The 22,486-nt window shown below is 43.4% G+C and overlaps 1 protein-coding gene across 1 annotated transcript in view; it reads left to right on the top strand.

Annotated features, from left to right (window-relative positions):
* Positions 1–7,834: 7,834 nt before the first annotated feature.
* SLC7A14 (solute carrier family 7 member 14) overlaps positions 7,835–22,486 on the top strand; it is an 85,160-nt gene continuing 70,508 nt past the window's right edge. The window contains exon 1 of the mRNA XM_075937935.1: positions 7,835–8,184. The gene's annotated coding sequence lies outside the window, so the exon portion shown is untranslated. The remainder of the gene's footprint in view (positions 8,185–22,486) is intronic.

Below are 22,486 nucleotides of genomic sequence, written 5' to 3'. Positions count from 1 at the left end.
CAGCTAGCAGACCCTGCACCTGGCACGGCACAGAGCCACCCACCCGATGCCCCCCAGCCCTCCCCCTCTTGCCGGGACCAGGCTGGCGGCTCCCGGGAGCTTGCCCTGGACCGCAAGAGGCGGGCACCTTCCTGGGCTAGTGCGGACATCGTGGACCTCGTCCACGATCTCCTCACTAGGCACAGGAAAGTGGCCGTCTAGGGCAGGAGAGCTGCCAGCCTGGCCACCCAGGACCAGGTGTGCATGAAAATCAAGGGGGTCCACTGAGACCCCCGACCCTGAGCCCTGAGCTTACAATGGCCGTACTGGGTCAGACCAAAGGTCCATCTAGCCCAGTAGCCTGTCTGCCGACAGCGGCCAACCCTAGGGACCCTGGAGGGGATGGACCGAAGACAATGACCAAGCCATTTGTCTCGTGCCATCCCTCTCCAGCCTTCCACAAACTTTGGGCAGGGACACCACTCCTACCCTCTGGCTAATAGGACTCCATTGACCCAACCTCCATCACTTTATCTCACTTCCCTTTAAACTCTGTTCTAGTTGTAGCCTTCACAGCCTCCTGCAGCAAGGAGTTCCACAGGTTAACTATTTGCTTTGTCAACAACAACAACTTTCTCTTACTAGTTTCAAGCCTGCTACCCATTCCTTTCCTTTGGTGTCCTCTAGTCCTTCTTTATGGGAACTCAGGAAGAACTTTTCTGAATGCACACTCTCCACCCAACCCCTGCTTTTAGAGACCTCTATCCTGTCCCCCCTCCGTCTCCTCTTTTCTAAGCTGAACAGTCCCAGTCTCTGTAGCCTTTCTTCATCTGGGACCTGTTCCCAACCCCTGATCATGTTAGTTGCCCTCCCCTCTCCCAGCCTTTCTCTTCCCCTCTCCCACCTCCTTTTCCCAGTCTCCCCCAGTTTTTTTCAATAAAGACAGAGTCAATGTTGGAAGAAACGTTATCTTTATTTTGTACATCAATAAGAAGGGGGGCTAGGGAAGGGTAAGTGGAAGGAGGTGAGGGAGGAATGGGGTACGAGCCCCCGATGGGGAGGACTGGGCTGGCTCTGTGGGCTTCTGAGGGTGGAAGCTCTCCTGCAGCCCCCCAATTACTCCCTCTCCCCAGATGGCAGCCTGCGGCAAGTGCAGCCGGGCTGATGGCCGAGTGGTGTGATGTGCCCAGTGTGGGCACTCAGGGCACTCCAAGCCAGAACTTCTTTGCAAGCGGGGCACCCCTGAGAACTGTGTGTCCGGGGTGGGGGTCGGGACCCTTTAAGCGCAGCCCTCGGCTAGCCTGAGACAGCATCTCCATGCTCTAAGTCCTCCTTTTATGCCCTGCCAGCACTGCTTCCGGCCATCCTTAAGCCCTGTTCAGAGTCCACTCAATGTGGACTTGCTAGTTCGAACTAGCAAAACGCTAATTCGAACTAGTTTTTAGTTCTAGATGCGTTAGTTCGAACTAGCTTAGTTCGAATTAACTAATTCGAACTAAGTTAGTTCGAACTAACTTTGTAGTGTAGACATACCCTTAGTTAATTTGGATTAATTTTCCTGGCTATCCCCATGTAGACAAGCCCTAAGTAACTTGCTCAAGTGATACAGTGGCAGAATCAGGGTATGTTAACTCCCAATTTTCTGCTCAGACCTTCTGACCAAGCTCTTTGAACTGCCTCCCAACACAGGCTATGTCTAGACTGCAGGCTTCTTTCAGAAGAAGCTTTTCTAGAAGAGATCTTCTGGAAAAACTTCTTTCAAAAGAGAGTTTCCACACTGCAAAAGCACATCAAAAAAGTGATCTGCTTTTTCGAAAGATAGCGTCCACAGTGATTGGGCGCTATCTCGCATTTAAGTTGTGATTACTATGGATGGAGTGGCCACCAGGCTACTTGTGCTTTTTCCTGGAGGCCTCTTCTTTCGAAAAAAAAAACCCTTTTCCCCATCCACACACGCTTTTTCCAAAAGAGCTCTTTCAAAAAAAGGCTTCTTCCTCATAGAAAAAGGTATACCACTGTCAGAAAACCCTCTGCATTTTTTCGACTTTCTGTCAAAAGAATGCAATTGCAGTGAAGATGTAAATGTAGTTTTTTCCGGAAAAAGAACGTTTTTCCAGAAAAACTCTGCAGTGTAGACATACCCACACACACAATGATCTGTTTACATTTCTACCTGCTCTTTTGTCATCTTCTCTTCCTCTGTGCTGCAGTTCTGATTCCAGATCATCCTTTCCCTTGCTATTTCTGCCTTGTCCTCAGCTGTATATTTGCACAGACGCTATTACACAGCATGAATGATTCCTTGTGGCTAAGTGTGCAGGTTTCATTCAAACAGAGTGGATAAATATTTACAGTGGCAGCCCTGATATCATTCACATTGAGGACAAAAAGGTTGCAATTGAGCCTGGAATAAATGGCAAACTCTGCTGTGATGTATACACTACACCACCATATCAAAATTGTTTTAGATAGGGTGTAAATTGTTATGAGGCCTGGCCCTATGATTGAGCTATTTCTCTGGGCTCATTTAAAATGTCTGATGAGCATATGTGCAAAAGTATCTGTGCTGAAACAGATCATTATGGGGGTGAGTAGCAGTGTGAAAACCAGCAAACAGAGTGTTCTTTATGGAAACACCTTTACCCAATCTACTGTAATAGCATGTGGGGTACTTGCATTTCTGTGAGAGCAGGGCACTTCACTCCTTTAGGCTCCTTTCATACTCCCAGCCATAAAATGCTTTGAAATCTGTGAATGTAAAGAAATCTATATGTGCTGAATATTGGTATTTTAGAAGGCACTGGCACCCTGTGTGGGCGCCCACTGGAGTAGGTCTCAAACCCCAATGCAAAACTCCCCCAACTTCCAGTTTATTTAGCAAGGTGCCAGAGCATCTCATTTAACCTGGAACTGGGAGTAGAACGGAGTTTATCTGATTACACCATCCTTGCATCAGGCTTCAGAAGCAGGAGGTGAGGCAGGCCCCAACAGTAGCAAAGGGATGATCAGAGCACTAAGTTCTGAGTTGGGTCTGGAAGATGAATGGTTGCAAGGAAACAACTCTAAGGCACATGAAGAGAGAGGAGCTTAAAAGGAAAAAACATTACTGGAGTTTAACAAAGAGGGCTCAATGAACAGCGAGGTGAGCGGATACTGAGCAGCTGGTTATCTTTGATGATGAAAAGTAACTCAAAGCAACCACTCTGAGTAAAGAGAGATGAATGATGTAATCAGAGCTAGCCCTTGGATTGAGGAATTTCCTTGCAGAGAACCAAGCTTTGGACGGAAAGGATATTGAAAGGCCTTGTGGGGCTAAAAGGCAAACATGCTAAGATAATTTGGGTGGCCCTAAATTAATGAAGACTCTGCAGAAAAGTAAATAATCCAGAGAGTTGAGGATCCTGAGAGATATAAGAGATTAGGCTGATTTAGTTACAGAGCAGATAAAAAGGGACATGCTAGAGGTAAACAAAATAATGAATGAAGGAGAGAACACTAATAGAGGGTGCAGGTTTATCCTTATTTAGTGTCACCATATAAAAACAAGGAAAGTGGCCTTTTTTCAAAAAAACTTCACCTGAGTCTAGACTGCTGCCGCATTCTTTCAAAAGTAAATCCAAAGAACGTGGCAGTTTTTTCGACTACGGAAAATCTCATTTTATGAGGAATAATGCCTTTTTTTGAAAGTGCTCTTTCGAAAAAAGGCGTTATTGAATGCAAACAGTGCTTTTTTGAAAGAGAGCATCCAAACTGACTGGGTGCTCTTTTTTGAAAAAGCGGCTCTCTTTTTCGAAAATACTGGTTACTGTCTAGACAATCTCTTTCGAAAGATGCTTTTTCGAAAGATTCTTTCGAAAAAGTCTCTTTAGAAAGAGGCTTGTAGTCTAGACGTAGCCATCTTGTTGCTAAGAGGCCTTCTGAGGCCATAATTCTGCTCTGTTACATCAGCTTAAATCTAGAGGCATTTAGGCCATGTCTTCACTAAATGGAAGATCAATGCTGCCATGGTTGATCTTCTGGGGTTTGATTTACAGGGTCTAGTGAAGATCCACTAAATCAAACTCAGAAGGTGTCCTTTCAGCAGTGGTATTCCTACTCCTCACAAGGAGTAAGGGAAGCCAACAGGAGCATTTGCTCCCATCAACCTCCTGCTGTGTGGACAGCATGGAAACACAATTTAAGATACATCGACTACAGCTACATAATTAGCTGTGTAGCTAGAGTTGCTTATTTTAATTTGACCTTCTGCTGTAGTCTAGACCAAGCCTCAGTTAAACTCGGCGGAATTACTCTGGATATATACATCAGGGTAACTCATAGGAGAGTGTGGCCTGAATTGGTGACGATAACATAACTGAATAGCATTTAGCCACACACTGAGCAGCCACAAAGGAATCTATCATGAGCATAAAAGGCACACTATGAGCTATAATCCACAACACTGTTAGAAGTGCTGCATATTGATATAGATTACCAAGAGGAGGAGTATGTTTCATTCAGTTGGATTTGTTATTCTTCTGCTTTAAACTAGTCTGACTAGAAGCAGCAAAGTGAAACTAACAAGATCAGGTATCAACAAATTGCATACAGTGTATTTTCACTTTCTTGTCCATGCACTGAGCAAAACAGCTGTGGGGGGAAAGGATGAATTAGAAAGAAGTGTACATAAACAATAAACACATAGGAAAGGACAACAATATAAAATGGGAGAGCAAGGGAAATGATGCAGAAAGAGCGGTAACTCCGGCTCTTAAGTTTTCTCTAGTGCCACTAAAGAAAAAGGGAGAGAACACTATCTACCAGTATTTGCAAAATTGCCAGTTGTAAGTGGTCTGATGAAAATTCCACACTTCCATGCATCTTGATCTCACAGGTTTTGGTAGTCCTCCCACTGACCAAGTGCCCTGAAAGGGAATCTGTCTAGAGTTCCTTAGATAGGAGGACATTATCCACAGTATGAAGCTTTGGGTATGTCTTCACTAGCCCCCTAGTTCGAAATAGGGAGGCTAATGTAGTCATTCGAAGTTGCAAATGAAGCCCGGGGTTTAAATATCCCGGGCTTTATTTTCATCTTCCCGTCCGGGTGCCATTTTTAAATCCCCTTAGTCCAAACTAACTGCCCGCGGCTACATGCGGCAGTCAAATGTTAACTCGAACTAAGTCCCAGGTTTCATTTGCAACTTCGAATGACTACATTAGCCTCCTTAGTTCGAACAAGGGGGCTAGTGTAGACATACCCTTTGAGAGTTTGGGGGATTAGAGTTAAAGCCAAGAAAAAGAGAGGAATTTCAGGACTGATGAAGAGAGGCAGAAACTGTGGGATTGGTGGGGGCTGGGGGTTGTTAAATAATGGAACTCACTTGAACAGTCATAGGAAATTCTGCTTAGTGTATGGTATTACAACCTCTAGAACCACTTGAAAGCTATATGTATAGCCAGAGGGCCACTTAGGATAATTGCTGAGAGTCATTGGCACTAAGACAGTTCCAGAAGTTCTTATTCAGCATGGCTTCTCAAAGTGAGCTAAGGCAGAAAGGTCACATTCCTGGGTTTACTGATGAATAATTTTTCTTTTAGAGTTTGGAGGAAGAAGAGCAACTCCTCTGCACTTCCCTACCTCTGGCACCAGTACAGCATACCTCGTTGCAATGGATGACATTAGAATTCATCAAATGGTCTGGTAGCACTTTATAGACTAACAAAACATGTAGATGGTATCATGAGCTTTCGTGGGCACAGCCCACTTCTTCAGCTGTCACTCAGCTACCCCCTGAAGCTCATAAGCATTAGAATTCATAGCATTTTGATGGAAATTTAAACTGTAAACATACTCAAAGTACAAAGAGAATTGAACAGATCATGAGCTCTATACAATCATGAACGGTGTGGAGAAAGTGAATATGGAAGTGTTTTTACCCTTCACATATCACAAGAACCAGGGGTCATCCAATTAACAAGCACCAGGTTTAAAGCAAACATAAGGAAAGACTTCTTCATGCCATATATAATCAATTTGTGGAACACATTGCCAGGGGATGCTGTGAAAGCCAAAATTATAGCTGGGTTCAAAAAGAATTCGATACGTTCACAGAGGATAGGTCCATCAGTAGCTCTTAGTCAAGATGGTCAGTGATGCAACCCTGTGCTCTAAACCTCTCTAAGCCTCACACTGCCCAGTGCTGCAATAGGACAACAGGGGGTGGATCACTTGATAATTGACCTATTCTGTTCATTGCCTTTGAAGCATCTGGCATTGGCCACTGTTGGAACACAGGATACTGGCTTAGATGGACCATTGGGTTGAGGCAGTATGGCCATTCCTATGTTCTGCTCCTCTTCCCAGCATTAGTACTGATCCTCAACTTGAATTTTAGGTCAAAATGGTGAGGCTATGAATTATGGAAAGTACAAGTCTATGGAGAGACCCAAGGAGCAAGGAGACAACTTAGCACAGAAATTAGATTATGAAAAATGCAAAAGGAAATATTAGAGATAAGATTATGCCATAACCCCAAACACCCTCCAAATGTGCAAGTGTTCAAAATATAATCTACAAATCTTTACAATAGACCGCATTAGACCGAAAAGTAACACACTGTCCTAGTGTGTATCAGTCCCCATCTAGTACCTCAACCACATGAAGAGATTAGAGTCTGACAGGATTCTAAAGGGTAGAGTTGGCTATGAGCTGGAGTACCTTTAGCTTAAGCCACTGCAGATTGCTAAACAGCATCATGTAACACAGGCACCAGAGGAGACAAACACACATTTGGCCAGTGTGTTACACAAATACCAGAAGGAGGGGATGGAGGAAAGAGGATGATTACTTGTTCTCTTCATTCCTTCTGAAGCACTTGGCTTTGAAGACACCATACTGGGCTAGATGGTCCTTGCTCTGACACAGTATGGGCCGGTTTTAAGTTCACCAAACCTTTCCCCACATTTGAAGTGTTCACACAGTTGATCTGAATTGTGCACTTTCAGCCAATGTCAAGGAAGTACAGAGGGGACTCTTTCTCCACATTTTATAGCCCTGACCGATTTCCAGTTGCAAGCTAATTTGGAAAAGGCTCTGTCTGCAGCAGGCTATGGGAATTCCTCTGTATTCCTTGTTATGCCAGACCTTCACACTTTGACAACTACAGAAAACAGCAGTCCTTACTCGGGAGTTTACACTAGGTAGCTGCAGGATTGAGCCCTAAAGACCTGTGTGTGGGGAATTGTGTGAGACATTCGCTCTCATTTGGCATTTTCAACGGGATGCTGGCCAGAACCCCGTGAGTAGTGGAAAAAATGATGAATGGCCCTTGTCCTCAGAGAAGCCTAGCGGCATAGCATGGTGTGAGTGAGGACACGGTTCACTCCTTAGGCAGGCGGCTCACAGGGAAACAGGAGCCTGACACAGAACCAAGCGCAAAACTCCAGGACCTGTTCCCGTCTGCTCTGCTCCCAGCCCTCGGGCAGGGCTAGGCATGATGGGGGAGGACAGAGGCAGGGGTATAGCCCCCCTTTTGGAGACCCACTGGATGGGGAATCAACTAGGATCCACCTCTCATCCCCACTGCACGGGTGACTCAGGCAGGGACCCCCTCAGCTCCGGGGGCTGCGGGCGCAAGGCCGCCAGTGAGGGCAGCGGGCTGGCCCCAGGGAACTGCGGGGGTCCCGGTGCTGCGGCGGCTGCCGCTCAGCGGGGGCGCCCGGCTCTCGCGGCCGCCGCACGGGTCACGTGGCGGCGGGGCGGGGATGGGGAGCGCTGAATAATTGAGGAGCTGCAGCGCCCGGCCTCCCCCTCCCTCCCTGCCGGCCGCCGGGAGCTGCCGAGGCTGCACGCGCCCCCCTCCCTCCCTCCCCCTCCAGCCAGCTGCGCCCTCCAGGAGCGGCTCGCGCACCTCTCCAGCCGCCAGCAGCTCCTGCAGCCTCCTCCCCGCCGAGCTGCGCTTTGCAAGCCCGGCCCCCTTCCTCCCCCTCCCGCTGCACCCTCCCTCCCCGTCCCGCTGGCTGCGAGAGCAGCAGGAGCTGGGCGCTGCCAACCTGCCTTCCCGCCCGCCCCCACCTCCAGCCCCTGGGCAGCAGGAGCCTCGAGCCGCAGGCGCTGCAGTCCCCCCTGTCCCCAGCCCAGTCAAGCTCCGCTCCTGCATCCTCCTCCGGAGCTGCCACCCCTCCCGCCCCAGCTCGGCTGAGTCGAGCTCCTGCGTCCTCCAGCGGGTGAGTGCTGACGAGCCCCTGTGCGCGGTACGGCTCCTAGCTGCCCTCCTCCTGGATCCACCTCCTCCCCCCCACGGCGGCCTGACCGCATTTCCCGGGATTAGGATTATACCGGAGGGGGGCAGGGGCTGGAAGGGGCCGTACTGACTTGCCCGTTCTCCTGGGAGGAGAGGGGCGATTGGGGGGGGGGGGGTCGCGCCTACTGCTTTGGTAGCTTAGGGGTAGGGTTTGCCCCTTTCACCCTCCATCAGAGGCTGACCAGGTCCCTGGAGGGAAGGGGGGCCCATGGGGGCTGCCGAGCTTGGGGAGTCCCTTCTGTTTCCTCCCTGCACATGAGAAGTTGAGGGGCAGCCTGATCCCTGGAGGAGGAGCCATCCACAAATGGGAGTGGGTTTTCTTGGTGTTCAAGTGTGTTTGAGGTGTGATGAGGGCAATGTCTGGGCTCTTTTTTTCCTCCTCTTTTGCCCCTAACTGAGCACTCATTGGCCTGGGAGTGAGAAGGATCACTGTGTCTGGGAGCCAGAGTACCCCCTTACCCTTTGCACTGTGGTAAGCAGTGCCTGAGATACTGCCATGCACTAAAGGGATGCAGAGGCCTCACACCCCTGGACAGAGCAGCATCCCCATTTGTTAAGCAGACAGCCAGGGCTGTGGACACCCTCCTCCCTGCCTCTGGGAAATGAGAATCCAGCAGCAGCTGAGAAGTAATTCACCTGGGATAGTGGTTTATTTGCCTGCCATTCACCTACCTAGCTTTTCCTTACCTTGGACAGAACACTAAAGAAGGGGAGGTGCAGCATTGGCATCTACTCCTGTTACAAGCTAGGAGGAAACAAAAACAAGGAAAACCAAACTGACTTCTTAATGATCTTGCTTAACTGATTCTAGAGGAGAAATGTGTGTTTTTAAAAGAGCTCGTAGTCTGCACTGTAAAGGGGAACAGCGGGCATGATGGATTTAAGTCTGATGAGCTCAGGATTAAGAGGAAACAGAGAGTGAGAGAGAGCAAAGTGAAAGGATAAACACAGAGGGATCTGAATGAAATTCTGTGTACCCAGGGAACGCTTTCCTCTTACTAGATCAGAGAGAGAGAGAGAGAGAGCGCACGCAGGGGACTAGTGGGACCAAAGAGAGTGGGGGATATACATGATACAAATCAGTACTAGGTGAGGGATAGAGAAAATGTAAGGAAGGCAAAGGAGTGAGTAGTCGGTTGCAGATAGCTGGCAGAATCAATATGATTGCATTTGCCATCAGACAGGTCTCTACTTTAGAAATGGCCTGGACGTCATCTTACCATTAGGTGTTGTTGATGAAACACAGAATCTTAACCAAAGGGACTAATTTTGCTTGTGGTGAAAAGTGATTAATCTGTTTCCCGAAGAGCTGTTTTTTGTTGATGGGTTTGACTCTGTTCACGTCATAGCTGTGAGTTCTCTCTCTCTCTCTTCAGTTTACTAGTGTGTGAAATGGAAATGCAATATTTGCTTCCCTACATTGGAGCGGTGTTATGAAGATTAGTTGATGGCTGCACAGCATTTTGAAGGGGGGAAGGCTATCTAAAGGCTAAGTACTATTAACAAATCCCAACCACTGAAAAAACTCAGGAGTGCTATATAACAGAGGCATAGGTGCTGTTCGAGGTGCTGAAATCTCCATTCTTAAATCAGCAAAAGGATTTACACTAAATAGTGACAATGGAGATAGTTTATAAAAACCTTGCATTAAACAATAACATTATGACTATAGCTGGAAATAGTCAAGGCATTAAAAACATGACTGCCATACTACCCTTGACCTATGGTTGCAAAACCCTCACAGTAATGCAAAAAACATCACTGAAAGATATGTTCCCAAATTTAGGGCTTAACACTCACATCAATTTTTATGAAACAAAAGACAGGACTATGCAGCACTTTAAAGACTAACAAGATGGTTTATTAGGTGATGAGCTTTTGTGGGCCAGGCCCACTTCCTCAGATCAAATTGTGGAAGAAAATTGGCACAACCATATATACCAAAGTGATACAATGAAAAAAAAGTGAACACATATAAAATTGATTAATCAGATTTAAGAACAGAGGACGGGTGAGGGGGGAAGGTTAGTGTCTGTGAGGTAATCACATTAGGGGTGATAACTGGGGAAGCTATCACCTCTAATGTCATTACATCACAGATACTAACCTTCCTCCCTCCCCTGTCCTCTGTCCTCAAATCTGATTCGTCAATTTTATATGTGTTCACTTTTTTTTCCATTGTATCACTTTGGTATATATGGTTGTGCCAATTTTCTTCCACATATTGATCTGAGGAAGTGGGTCTGGCCCACAAAAGCTCATCACCTAATAAACCATCTTGTTAGTCTTTAAAGTGCTGCATAGTCCTGTCTTTTGTTTCAGCTAGACCAGACTAACATGGCTACATCTCTATCACTATCAATTTTTATAACTCTCATTGATTTAGAGCTATAGTGAGCCACATTCAAGACTAGGATAACTCCATGACTCTCTGTTGTTAAGTACTTATTACCACTTTTTAGGTGGAATTTTCCAAAGCATCTATGCCATTACTCATAAGTCACTTTGGGCTTGTATATGTGGTGGAGTAATATGCTCTATGGGAGTGGGATTTCTAAAGCATAGTAGCATGTTGTACATTAATTGGTCCATGAAGACCCTTGGTGCACTTTGAAGTAATACTGCTAAAGTACTGATAATCTGCAATAGAGAACCTTTAACACACATTAGTAGGGTCTTCATGGACCAATTAATGTGCAACACATTAGTGACCTTTAGAAATCATACCCTCGCAGACCACATTACATCACTGTGTAGACAAGCCCTTAGGAACTTTTGAAGATCCAGCAATCTTTAATCCACTTGACAAGCAGTGGACCACATTCCCCTGCAGTTACATTGTCTGCTAAATGTCAATTTACATATTAGGAGTTAGTGCATCTCGATTCAGACTGGGTCAACAGATCTCCTGTAGCCCCTCTGCCCTCCACCAGTAGGCAATAGCACCATCTATCTTCCCTAGGGATACATCTCTCTCTCTCACACAGATTAACTGCATTAATCTGGCTCATTAAATAATTAATCCTCTCTATATCCCTCAGCAATAGGCAAGTACATTTTACCATGGCAGGTTATTTGTTCAATGGCCCCAAATTTGTCATTTGACACTACCAGTTGGGTTGATACAGGTAGGTGTGATAGACTTAGACTTTTGTAAGGCATTTTACTTAGTACTGCAGGACTATCTGATTAAAAAAATATCAACAAAGCATACCTTCAACGGATTAAAAAATGGCTGACGGGTTTCAAAAAGTAAATATTACTGAATGTAGATGTTTCTAATGGGATTGCACAAGGGTAAGTACTAGACTGACGGTACTCAACATTTCATCAATAATATGGAAGACAATATGAATCACTGCTTATATGTTTTGTGGATGGCCCAAAGATTGGCAGAGCAGTAAATATTGATGAAACTGACATTGAAGTAATGTAGCCACTTCTGGGGTCCACACTTTTGAAAGAATGTTGAAAAAATGGAGAGGACATATAAAAGAACAAAAAAAATGATTCAAGGGCTAGAGAAAATGCTTTACAATAACCTCAATCTGTTTATCTTATCAAAAAAGATTGAGATTTGACTTGATTAGAGTGCATAAATAGCTCACTAAGAAAATATGGTGTAGTAAAGAGTTCTTGAATCTAGCAGAGAATGACATAACAAGAACCAATGCCTGGAAGTTGAAGCCAGAGCCAAATTGGGAAATACGGCATACTTTTTTAACAATGAGGTGAATAACCAGTAGAACAAACTATTAAGGAAAATAGTGGATTATCCTTTTTGGATGTCTTCAAATCATAACTAGCTGTCATTCTAGAAGTTGTGCTTTAGTCAAACACATTTTTATTGGGGTCAATACAGAGATAACTGGGTGAAATTTAAAGGCCTATTATATACAGGTCAGACAAGAGGATCTAATGGTCCTTTCTTGTCTTACATTTTATAAATCAACGAATAAGGCCTCCTGAGTAGAAGTCCCCTCTATGCACTCACACTCAGTTCCTAACAGGAGCTTCAGCATATACTCTGAGAGAAGAATTAATGAGAAACCACCTCAACTTTGAATTTCTTACTTTTCCCTTCAGACTACCTCCAAATTTTAACTTTGCTCAAAAGGAACTTTTCTTTGTATGCATCAAAGACAAGCAAACCTTGCATATTTTTTGAGTGAACTTACATTTTACACTGATCTAAATAGCATCATATACTCATTTGACCAATGTGAAAATTCATCCCAAGTGCAATATTACTGATTTCCTGTGGAAGAAGGAAGAATTTGGCCCAAAAGTGTTTTAAAGATGGATACACAAGCTTATATTCCCTTTTTTTTTAAACAAAATTTATTTGGGGGCACAGTGGATCATAATGGCTCCTAATCTATTGTGTAAATCCTGCTCATATTTCAGACTACTAATCCAAGAAACTTCTTTCCTCTTTGGATATAAAACAATGTGTTTCCTTAATCCAAAGGTTGCACATGCCCAGAAAGGGCATGATCCTGATCCCATTGAGGCCAATGAGGGTTTGGTAGTGATTTCAGTGAGAGCAGGGCCAGGCCTTAATTGCCAAATTCATTGCTCCTTGTAAACTGGTACAGTCCCTCTGAAGTTAGTAGGTAGCAAAGGATCACATACCATTGAATATAGCCCAGGGCTCCATGCTAAAAATTCTTATGACATTTTAATTTAAAAGACAGCAGAAAGTAGTTGATAAATGAATTAACTCAGACTCTCCCAATCCCAGCTCCAAAATACCTGAGCACATCAGTCCATTGCAAAACTGAAAACTCTCTGGAAATGTTCTGTTTAAATTAGTAAATATTTTCATTAGTAATAAAAATTTAAACAAGAATCAAGTATTTCTTATTTGGGCAAAATGGTGGGATTCCTGAATCTAAAGAACAACCAAATGAGTGGATAATTTTTGTGAGTTTCAAACTTGGTTAAAGAAATTAAGTCCACTCTGGCTCCACCCCAAAATTTATATGTAGGCCTTAATTTACAATCCTTTTTGAGTAAAGCTCTCTTTGTGGGGGAGAAAAATTAGCAAAGGTACAAATTCAAGAATTATGACAAATATTTTTGGCTAAGTTCTGAAAATTAGATTTAGAATAGAAACCCTGACAAAATTCCAGTAGTAGTCCACCAGCTACTTATCTGAATTACCACAATGTAAGCTTAGAGCAACTCCCATGAAGTAATTGGAGCTACTCCTGGTATAAATGAAAGCAGATTCTGGCCTAAAGTAACAAACACCAGAGATTCATAAATTATTATTCACTCAAACAATGAGATACAGCTAAGTTATGAATGTTAATTGAGAACAGTTTTGTTAGTATTCAATAAATGTTTTCATGACATGTATCAGAGGGGTAGCCGTGTTAGTCTGAATCTGCAAAAGCGACAAAGAGTCCTGTGGCACCTTATAGACTAACTGAAGTGTAGGAGCATAAGCTTTCGTGGGCAAAGACCCACTTCGTCAGATGCATGTAGAGGAAATTTCCAGAGGCAGGTATAAATATGCAGGCCAGGATCAGGCTGGAGATGACGAGGTGGATCCAATCAAGGAGGATGAGGCCCACTTCTAGCAGCTGATCTGGAGGTGTGGATCTTGGAATTCACACCTCCAGATCAGCTGCTAGAAGGGGGCCTCATCCTCCTTGATTGGATCCACCTCGTCATCTCCAGCCTGATCCTGGCCTGCATATTTATACCTGCCTCTGGAAATTTCCTCTACATGCATCTGACGAAGTGGGTCTTTGCCCACGAAAGCTTATGCTCCTACACTTCAGTTAGTCTATAAGGTGCCACAGGACTCCTTGTCGCTATGACATGTATGGTTCTTTCATCTCATTATTTACCTCAACTCTGGGCAATATGGTTCTGGTTAATTGCGTGAGATCCCAACACAAACTGTGGACCCATTCTAATGCTAACACTTCTTCTCTATTCTATTTTATATTGGTTAAACTAGAACATTGTTGTTATTTTTCCCTGCAATAAAAACGTCAACGTGAAGCCTAGGCATTTAGTTGTAGAAAATAAAAACAGTGAGGTGGAGCGATGCAGGAGACCTACATTTAGCCACGTGATTCTATTGTTTTATTGTTAGTCAGCTTTACTATTATATCAATAATTTACTGAAAGACATAATACCATAAATTAACTCTACCTGGCAGGTGAACAAAAGAACCGCTTTTACAGCACAATTTTTCAAACACTGCATTCTAATTCATGAGCATATCTAAAATTACAGGGCCAGGTAGTTTATTCCTAGCAGGGAAGTAGCTTGTTGCTGAATAAAATAGTTATTGCTATTATATTACAAGCATGTAGGGGGGATTTAGTTGCTAAATCTTTTATGCAAGTGTTTTAAAAAGTGAGTAACTGACCCATAAATAAGCTGAATAGAGCAGAGCAGGTCTAAGGAGTTCCAAGACTGAATCTTTAGATATTAAAATGCCACAATACTATTTTTGCATTCTGAATTTGAATAAAATAATAAAATATTAAATTCAAAGCAAGGCTAAATCCTAGGCTACATCTACACTGCAATGCTATTTTGGGACACCGGAGTATCCCGAAATAGCTATCCCACATCTTCCCAGCAAGCCCGTTATTTCAAAATATAAAAAACTTACTATTCCAATGTCCCTGTAAACATCATTCCATAAAGAATAAAAGACGTTTTTGAGATAGCGAGTTATTTCAAAATTTAGTCCTGTGCAGATAAATTACAAAATAAGCTATTTCAAAATAAGATCAAAATAAGATATGCAATTTGCATAGTTTAAATTGTGTATCTTATTTCACGCAACGGGGCAGTGTAGACACACCCCTACTATCTTCTTGCCAGAGTAAAGACTTCAAATTGATCCCTATATGTATTAAATTTGCTCAGGAAGTGAATAATGAATATATAAAGTCTTTTATTTCTCAGTTGCCAGTATGAATACAGCCTGTGATGGCAGTGACTTCAGTGTGTTGGCCATGTTTAGTGGTCAATATGAAAAAAATTAGCAGCCTCCATCCTACTCCCAGTGCATTATATCACCATCCCTTTAGCACTAAACAGCAGTCTTGCTGGCCAACTTTGGATCACGGTTCAGCAGAGCTCTGTAGATTATGCTTAGCTTTAAGCCTTTGCTTCAGACCATCTCTGTTCAGAAAATCACATAAACATGTATTTAAGTTCCACTGATTTCAATGGGTTGTATGCATATGTTTAAAGTTAAGTATGTGCTTAAGTGCTTTGTGGAATTGTGCTGTAATAGTATGGAGAATACATGGACTCATATCTAGAATTGGTTCTAACAAGTCAGAGTTGGGGCTCACTAGTCTGGCAGTGAAGGAAGCCAGCACTGCTGTTGTCTGTTCTCGATCCCTGTACATAAATAAATAGAAGGCTTTAGCCTCAGGCTTGCCACACTATTTAAGCTAAGCAGCGAGGCTTTGTGCTGGAAGCTGTGAGCAGACCCATTCTATCAACTGTGTGCAACTGAACCCTTATGTGTCCCTGAGCAAGCCCCACTGAAGCTAATTCAAAATGCGACACTGGTCATAGAATCTGCAGAGCCAGTAGCCCTAGCACCCAGCACAAGTGCTGCAGAGGGGCTGTGACCACAACTCCAACCCACCAGCTATACCAGTTGTGTGAAGACTGAGACAATGTATAATGCCAGGTTACAGGGACAGGGAAGGGATTTTACCCTCTCAGATCACATGCATCTGTTTGAGCACATGCAAGTGTCTGTTTCATACACTAATATGCATCAACATCGAGGAGAGACCCTAAATGGGCCCTGCATGTGTAAATTCCTTTACCTAATTCACAACTGATAAAATCCACATATGAGAAGAGCACACTCAGGCAGTTGGCTTGTAAGAGGAACTGAAAAATTGCAGTTTACTTCTAGCCACTGTGTTGAGACCACTGATTTCTTTATTCTGTCAATCTTGGATGTGCAGTAGCATCTGAGTGCTTCACAGTCCTTTTAATAGCTTTGTGAGGTGGGCATAATGTGATTATCCCCATTATACAGATGGGGAACTGGGGCTCAGAATGCGCAAGCTCACACAGGAAGTCTTGTGGGGCAGGGAATTAGACCATGGTTTATTGAGTCCAAGAGTAATACTTTCTGGCTACTGGACCATCCTCTCCTGACTTAATAAAAATCTATCCCTGTAAGGGCTGGAGATGAATAGCTGTACCAATATTATAATTACTCATTTTTACAGTTTTGTAGCTCTAGTAGAAAGAGCTTAAAAAGAATAACAAAAGTGGAAAGCAAAAAGCCCCAAATAATATTGGCATGTTCCAAAAGAAACACAGTAAAGGCTCCTACCAAGCCAGAGAACAAGTACACACGTTCCCACAAGGACTGCTTCTTAGGGCTTGCCTACAAGAGGAAGTTATTCCAGAATAAGAAGAAAGCTGTGAATTTAAAGCACAATTACTATTCTGGAATAACTCCCCATATAGACACATCTATTATTATTTAGTAATTACTGCAACAGCTATTATAGGCTACTTCCCAATGTGGACACGTCCTTATATGTGGCATTGATCTACGATTCTCTGCCTCAATTTCAGTGTCAGCTCATTAGTGTGAGATGGGATTGAAATATCAGAGATAATTCAGCTGTCAGATGATTCTGTGGACTTAATTCACTTTGCATACTGAAGTTCTATTCATTAAAGAGCCTGCTAAGTATAAGCAGGGGAATGGTCCCACTATTGTGGGGAACTTTCCTGGCTTCCATACTACCCCGGTGAAATGGACCAGCAAAAGGATCTGAGTCCCGGCTCCCACTTCTTTTACCCAAAGCCCTCCCTGATTCTGAGGACTCCCCTTCCACTCTCCTGAGTAGCAGAGTCCTCGAAATCCCAACAAGGCTGGGCCCAGGTTTTCTGGGGCTTACTCCCCGACCTTATAGTCACTTAGGGCAGGGGCTACGGTGTCCTCACTCCAGGGTTCTCTCTGCACACTGGATGCTTTCTTGAACCAGTGATCATTACATACAGTTCAAAGCAAATACAATTTATTAAACAGCAACTGATTAAAAAGAAAAGAATAAGGAAAAAATGAAAAAGGTTAAAAGAGAACACATAGCCCCGCTCTGTAGCACAGGGATATCACAAACAGCAGTTTGCAGAGTGTAAGGACAGTTCACAGTCTTTCCCTATAGATCCCAGGGCGCTCTCTCAGGCCCCGGCTGTGCTGCGCGCGGGGGTGGGGGACAGTCTGCAGTTTGGACATGCTTGCTCTGCCAGTGACCACATGACTTCAGGCTCTAGGTAGCAGGACCCCTCTTCCAGTTGGAGTTACAATCCCTCTCCAAGTCTGGACTGCAGAGCCTCTTGACTGGTAGTATCTCCCTGTCCAGAGCCTCTTTTCCCCACTTTGCTGGTCCCAGTTGCTCACCAGTCCCAGCTGCTCACCACACCCAGCTGCAGACTATGCTGCTTTGCCAGCCTCCAGCTCCTTGCTTGCTTCTCTGACCCCTTTGGCTCTGGTCACTGTAGGTCTGCCTCTCAGCACAGCTTGCACTCCTTGGGCTGTGAGTGTCTGACTCTGTCACTGCAGGGTCTGCTCCTCAGTACAGCCTGGACCCCTTGCTACTCTTCTTAGCTCTCTCCCCCTTTGATTCAGACCCCAAAAATCTCAGCACACACGGAGGATGGGACCTGGTCTCCTAATTCCTCCATTGGCCTGTCCAACCTGTCAATCAGGCTAACCTGGAGCGTTGGCTTCTTCCCATTGTCCCTGGCGTCTGTCAGTCTCAGGGCCCTGATTTCTCATGGACCCTTCCCCTTTTGGTACTGGGAGCTGGCCAACCAAAAACTCCCACTGAGTTTTAGTAAGGGGCTAAACTCCCCTTACGTTAGTACTAGTTCTTATCACATCGGTCAAAGAAATCTCTCATACAATTTTTAGATGATTCTACATACTGCTAATGGTTAATTCAGATGATGTCTTTCTTAATCAGTTGTGATGCTGAATTTCCTGCTACTGTAAATAAGTGCAGCTCTATTGATTTTAGTAGAGTTTTTCCCATTTGCATCTGCAATTAATTTAATCCTAAAACTTTGGAAGTAATTGCTGTATAGTCTGAGATAGACAAATGGTTGTTAATGAATAAGGTATTTAGGTACCAAGATCATTCTTCTGTTCCCATTAAATTCAGCATATGTTTTGCCATTGATTGTTCCAGACTGACACACACTAATTAATAATTGTACCAAGAAGTGTAATTTTTTGAACTGCTGAATCCTATAAGAGCAGAATAAATGGCTCGTGCAAAAAGTGTTCAAGCAAATATTTATTTGACACTGGATATTCATTTCAAAACGCCATATAGAATTTTAATGAAGATTTTGTATGTCTTGACAAACCAATTTGGGCTTCAGTTTTAAATGATATAAAAATAAATGTTATATCGGTATAAATGCTTCTATGGTTTTTCAAAAATTCAAACACACACACACACATACACCTACATCTCCCTCAGTAGTGTTTGCAAACATCTCAGAGCATGAAAGTGAAATTAATTAGAAATAAAAGTGAAACTGGGTCATGTAATTGAATTGTCAGTTGACTGACATGCAGAAAGGAAACAAAGTCTGAATGAAAAGTAACATTGTTATCTGAAGTACTTACATTTAGGAAGTTTTTCCCTGAGATTTAATCTAAATTTGCTATGTCATAGTTTGAATCCACTGCCTCTGTGGCAAGATTCTTTCAACTTTAATAGAACAGGAGGTTTTTTGGTTATACAGTCAAGGAATTGTAATATTGAGAGCAATAGGGGGCATGAGATCTTCAGTTTTGCATACCCAATTACATAATCATTTATTTTTTTAAAAATTAGGGTAATTTTGCATAAACAATGAGAAGTCTTGTGGCAGCTTATAGATTAGCTGATTTATTGGAGCATAAGCTTTCGTGGGCAAAGACACAATTCGTCAGATGCATCTAGGGTAATTTTGTAAGCTCATTGGACTGAAAGTTCCACCTGCAGCAAGAACATCTGTAAGCCATATTTCAGTAGCAATAGTCTTTATCATACTTAGAGCTATAGTATAGATAGTCCTAGAATAGGGTTGTTAAAATGAGTTTAATTATGTAATTGTGTAACCTCTGAAAATTTTAGTGGCTATGTGGGGGTGGGGAGCAACTCCCACCTGCTGCCTCACACAACTGCCTCTGTGTCTGAGGCAGTAATGCGAGGAAGAGGGGGAAAGCTCTGTGTAACCGTGCACATTAACCGATAAGCCCAGGCTTATTGGTTAACCACGTAAATTGTTACACTTTCACATCCCTATCATAAAACTCTTCATGGGGGTTGCTTGCATGGTTTCAAGAAAATAATACTGCTTCCAGTTTTTGTAGTGTTGGTCTTTTAACCAACAAATTGCTTTTCGCTCTATTTTGACTACTGCTACCGAGAAATACTCTAGACCAGGGGTGGCCAATCTGCAGCTCGCGAGCCACATGTGGCACTTCCAAGGAAAAATCACAGCTCCTACACCCGCAGCTTGCAAGCCACCTGCAGCTCTTCAAAAGAAAAATTGCAGCTCCCACACCTGCGGCTCGGCTCCCGCACCTGTGGCTGTTCTGTGTTCCCCTGCTCTGACCTTTTTTTCCTTGTCTGGTCTGGGTGCCGCTTGTGGCAGCGAGATCTGATGCTGCGGCTGATGGAAGCCTGCTTGGGCCATGTGCGGCTGTGAAAGGGGCAGTGGGGTTTTTTTCCCGTCAACTTCTTTCCCTCAGTTCTTTGAGTTGTATCCACCACTATTTTGGCTCTTTGTCTGTAACGGGTTGGCCACCCTGGCTCTAGACACCCATTTGGCCTTATATATGTGTTTATAATTTGTTTACTGGAAGATGTCACAACATACTCATGCTACTGCTTGGGTGTTATTCATACTATGTAGATATTTGGCACCATCTCTTAACTTAGAAGATAAATGACTAAGACACAGATAACCAGATAACCTTCTTTCAGTAACCAATTTTAGCCAACTATAGTTCACATTACTCATGTGAATAGTTACACTGAAATCACTGAGATTGCTTATGTTAGTGGGTAAGGGGGATTTGGCCTAGTGAACAATAATAATCCTGCAAACATATAATCAAGCTGTAGGACCCAATGCTTCTCCTGTTCTTCTGGAGAGGAGGGTGCTATTCAGAGTTTGTTTTCTCTGGTGTGACTGCAGCACTATCTACTCAGTATTGAAGGGTTACTCAACCAGGACATGAATGTTCTGGCCACTTAATGAAAATTGCCATGACCTAGGTGGTTTTCATTAAGTGTGTTTAAGATGGCAGCCACATGGTTCCATCTGAACAATCACGTGGCCAATCAACCCCTTACAGTCTGTATTGAGGATCATCAATTTCTTTCCTAGCCAGCTGTCATTTATTTAGGAGTAAACCTGGATCACAGTCTAATGTTCCAATCCCATCTAGAACACTTCAATAAATCATCTCTTGCATCGCCTTTGCCCAATAGCTTGTGGGAACCTGCTGGGGAGCGGAGGTGAATGTTTTGTAAGCCTCAGTCCTGAAGCTGGTATTCGCTCCAGAGGAATATTGTGCTGCACTTTGGGAAAGAAATCAGCATGTGATTGACTAATGTAGTAACATCCTTTTGTGGTCGTCATTCATGCACTATGTCCAGTGCTGCCAGGCTAATGACAATCTCAGATAAACAATGGCCTATCAAGGCCAACAGCTATGTCCTTGCAGAATGGCAGGGCCGAAATTCTAGGATAGAAGCAGGCATACTGACAATTTCAGAAGCCCTAGTTTACATCCACTTATTTGCAAGCTGGGATCTTAGGCAAGCATAACAGGCTTCTGACTGAAACAACCATAGTGGCTCCTATCATGCAGAAATGTGGCTCAATCCAATTTTCACAATATGATTTTGGGAGTAGCAATGCAGATAGTCCAACCTGTAGTGCAGGAGTGCACAATCAGAAGATTGGAGGCTGGACTGTAACGCCTTACCTTCCTCAGTGACACAACAGTTAGATGACAGTCTAGATATCAACTGGTGCATACAAAAGAAGATTGTAGCACTTGTAGATCTAACCAAACTTGTTTTCTACACTAGCTCAAGTAACAACAACAACAGAGAATCTGAGGTAACACTGGCTACATCCTCAAACAGCCATTGGCCAAGCTGCCATAGCGTCACCATTACTGTCTCTCAAGCTAGAACAAGGCAAGCTCAGGTCAATTACACTTCCACTTGAAGTGTAGACACACATTTATAGCAGAGTAGACTTAAGCCCATCCGTATTTTTACTGAGAGGTTCTAGTGTCCTTAACCACAACCACACAGCATACTCATTTCTTTTTCTTGTATGAAATAGATAACTGTCAGCAATATGGCATGTATTATATGGCTGCTTTGGAGAAATTAATAGTCTGTGCATTTTCCTATCATGTTTCCAGATATTTCCTTTTTTCAGCCATCTCTTGTGTTAATTAGTTGATTAGCAAAACACTGACACAGAGCAGCAAGGCATAATCAATTTCAGTTGTATAACCTAGATAGAACATGATAATCAATTAATCAACCCATGCACCAGCATCCAAAAAAATTAATTCATTTGAAAACTGAAAGAGAACAGAAGTACTTTTGAAAGGCTAGTGCATTTACAGTTTGAGAAGATTCAGAATCTCAGTTACTGAGCCAGGGGGCTTAACAGAGACGGTGAAAAGCTATTGGAAAGTGAGAGCCTTTGTCAAGCAAGGAAGAAAAAAATACTTAACCTCAAAAAAGGAGACTCTCAGGGGGTTTTAAAGCAAAAATCAGAAATATTGAATGGGGCTTAAATAGGAGATGGTGAGTTTTCAAAATAACTAGTTTCTTTCAATTTTTAAATGATTGAATCTTTCTGTTGAATAGTCAAATTTCAGCAGCCTGCTAACATTACTATAATATCTTCAACTCTGAGAACACAAATTCCTTTCTCCAGAGATCACATGTTCCGTAAACCATAATCTCATGGTAATGAATGTTGGGTAATACGCACTGGCAATGGATTTGAACTGGTGACATAAAGATGAAAGGTCTATAATCTGAACCAGTTTATCTCTCTTCCCTTTTGCAAACAACAGTTTCTTAGGGTGTATCTATACAGCACCTAAACTCGAAATAAAATGCACAATTTTCACTATGCAAATCACATATCTTATTTCAAAACT

The sequence above is a fragment of the Pelodiscus sinensis genome, chromosome 10 (genome assembly GCF_049634645.1).
Source record: "Pelodiscus sinensis isolate JC-2024 chromosome 10, ASM4963464v1, whole genome shotgun sequence".
Taxonomy (NCBI): Eukaryota; Metazoa; Chordata; order Testudines; family Trionychidae; genus Pelodiscus; species Pelodiscus sinensis.
Note: the sequence above shows the minus strand (reverse complement) of the source record. Positions and strands in the feature narration are given on the sequence as shown.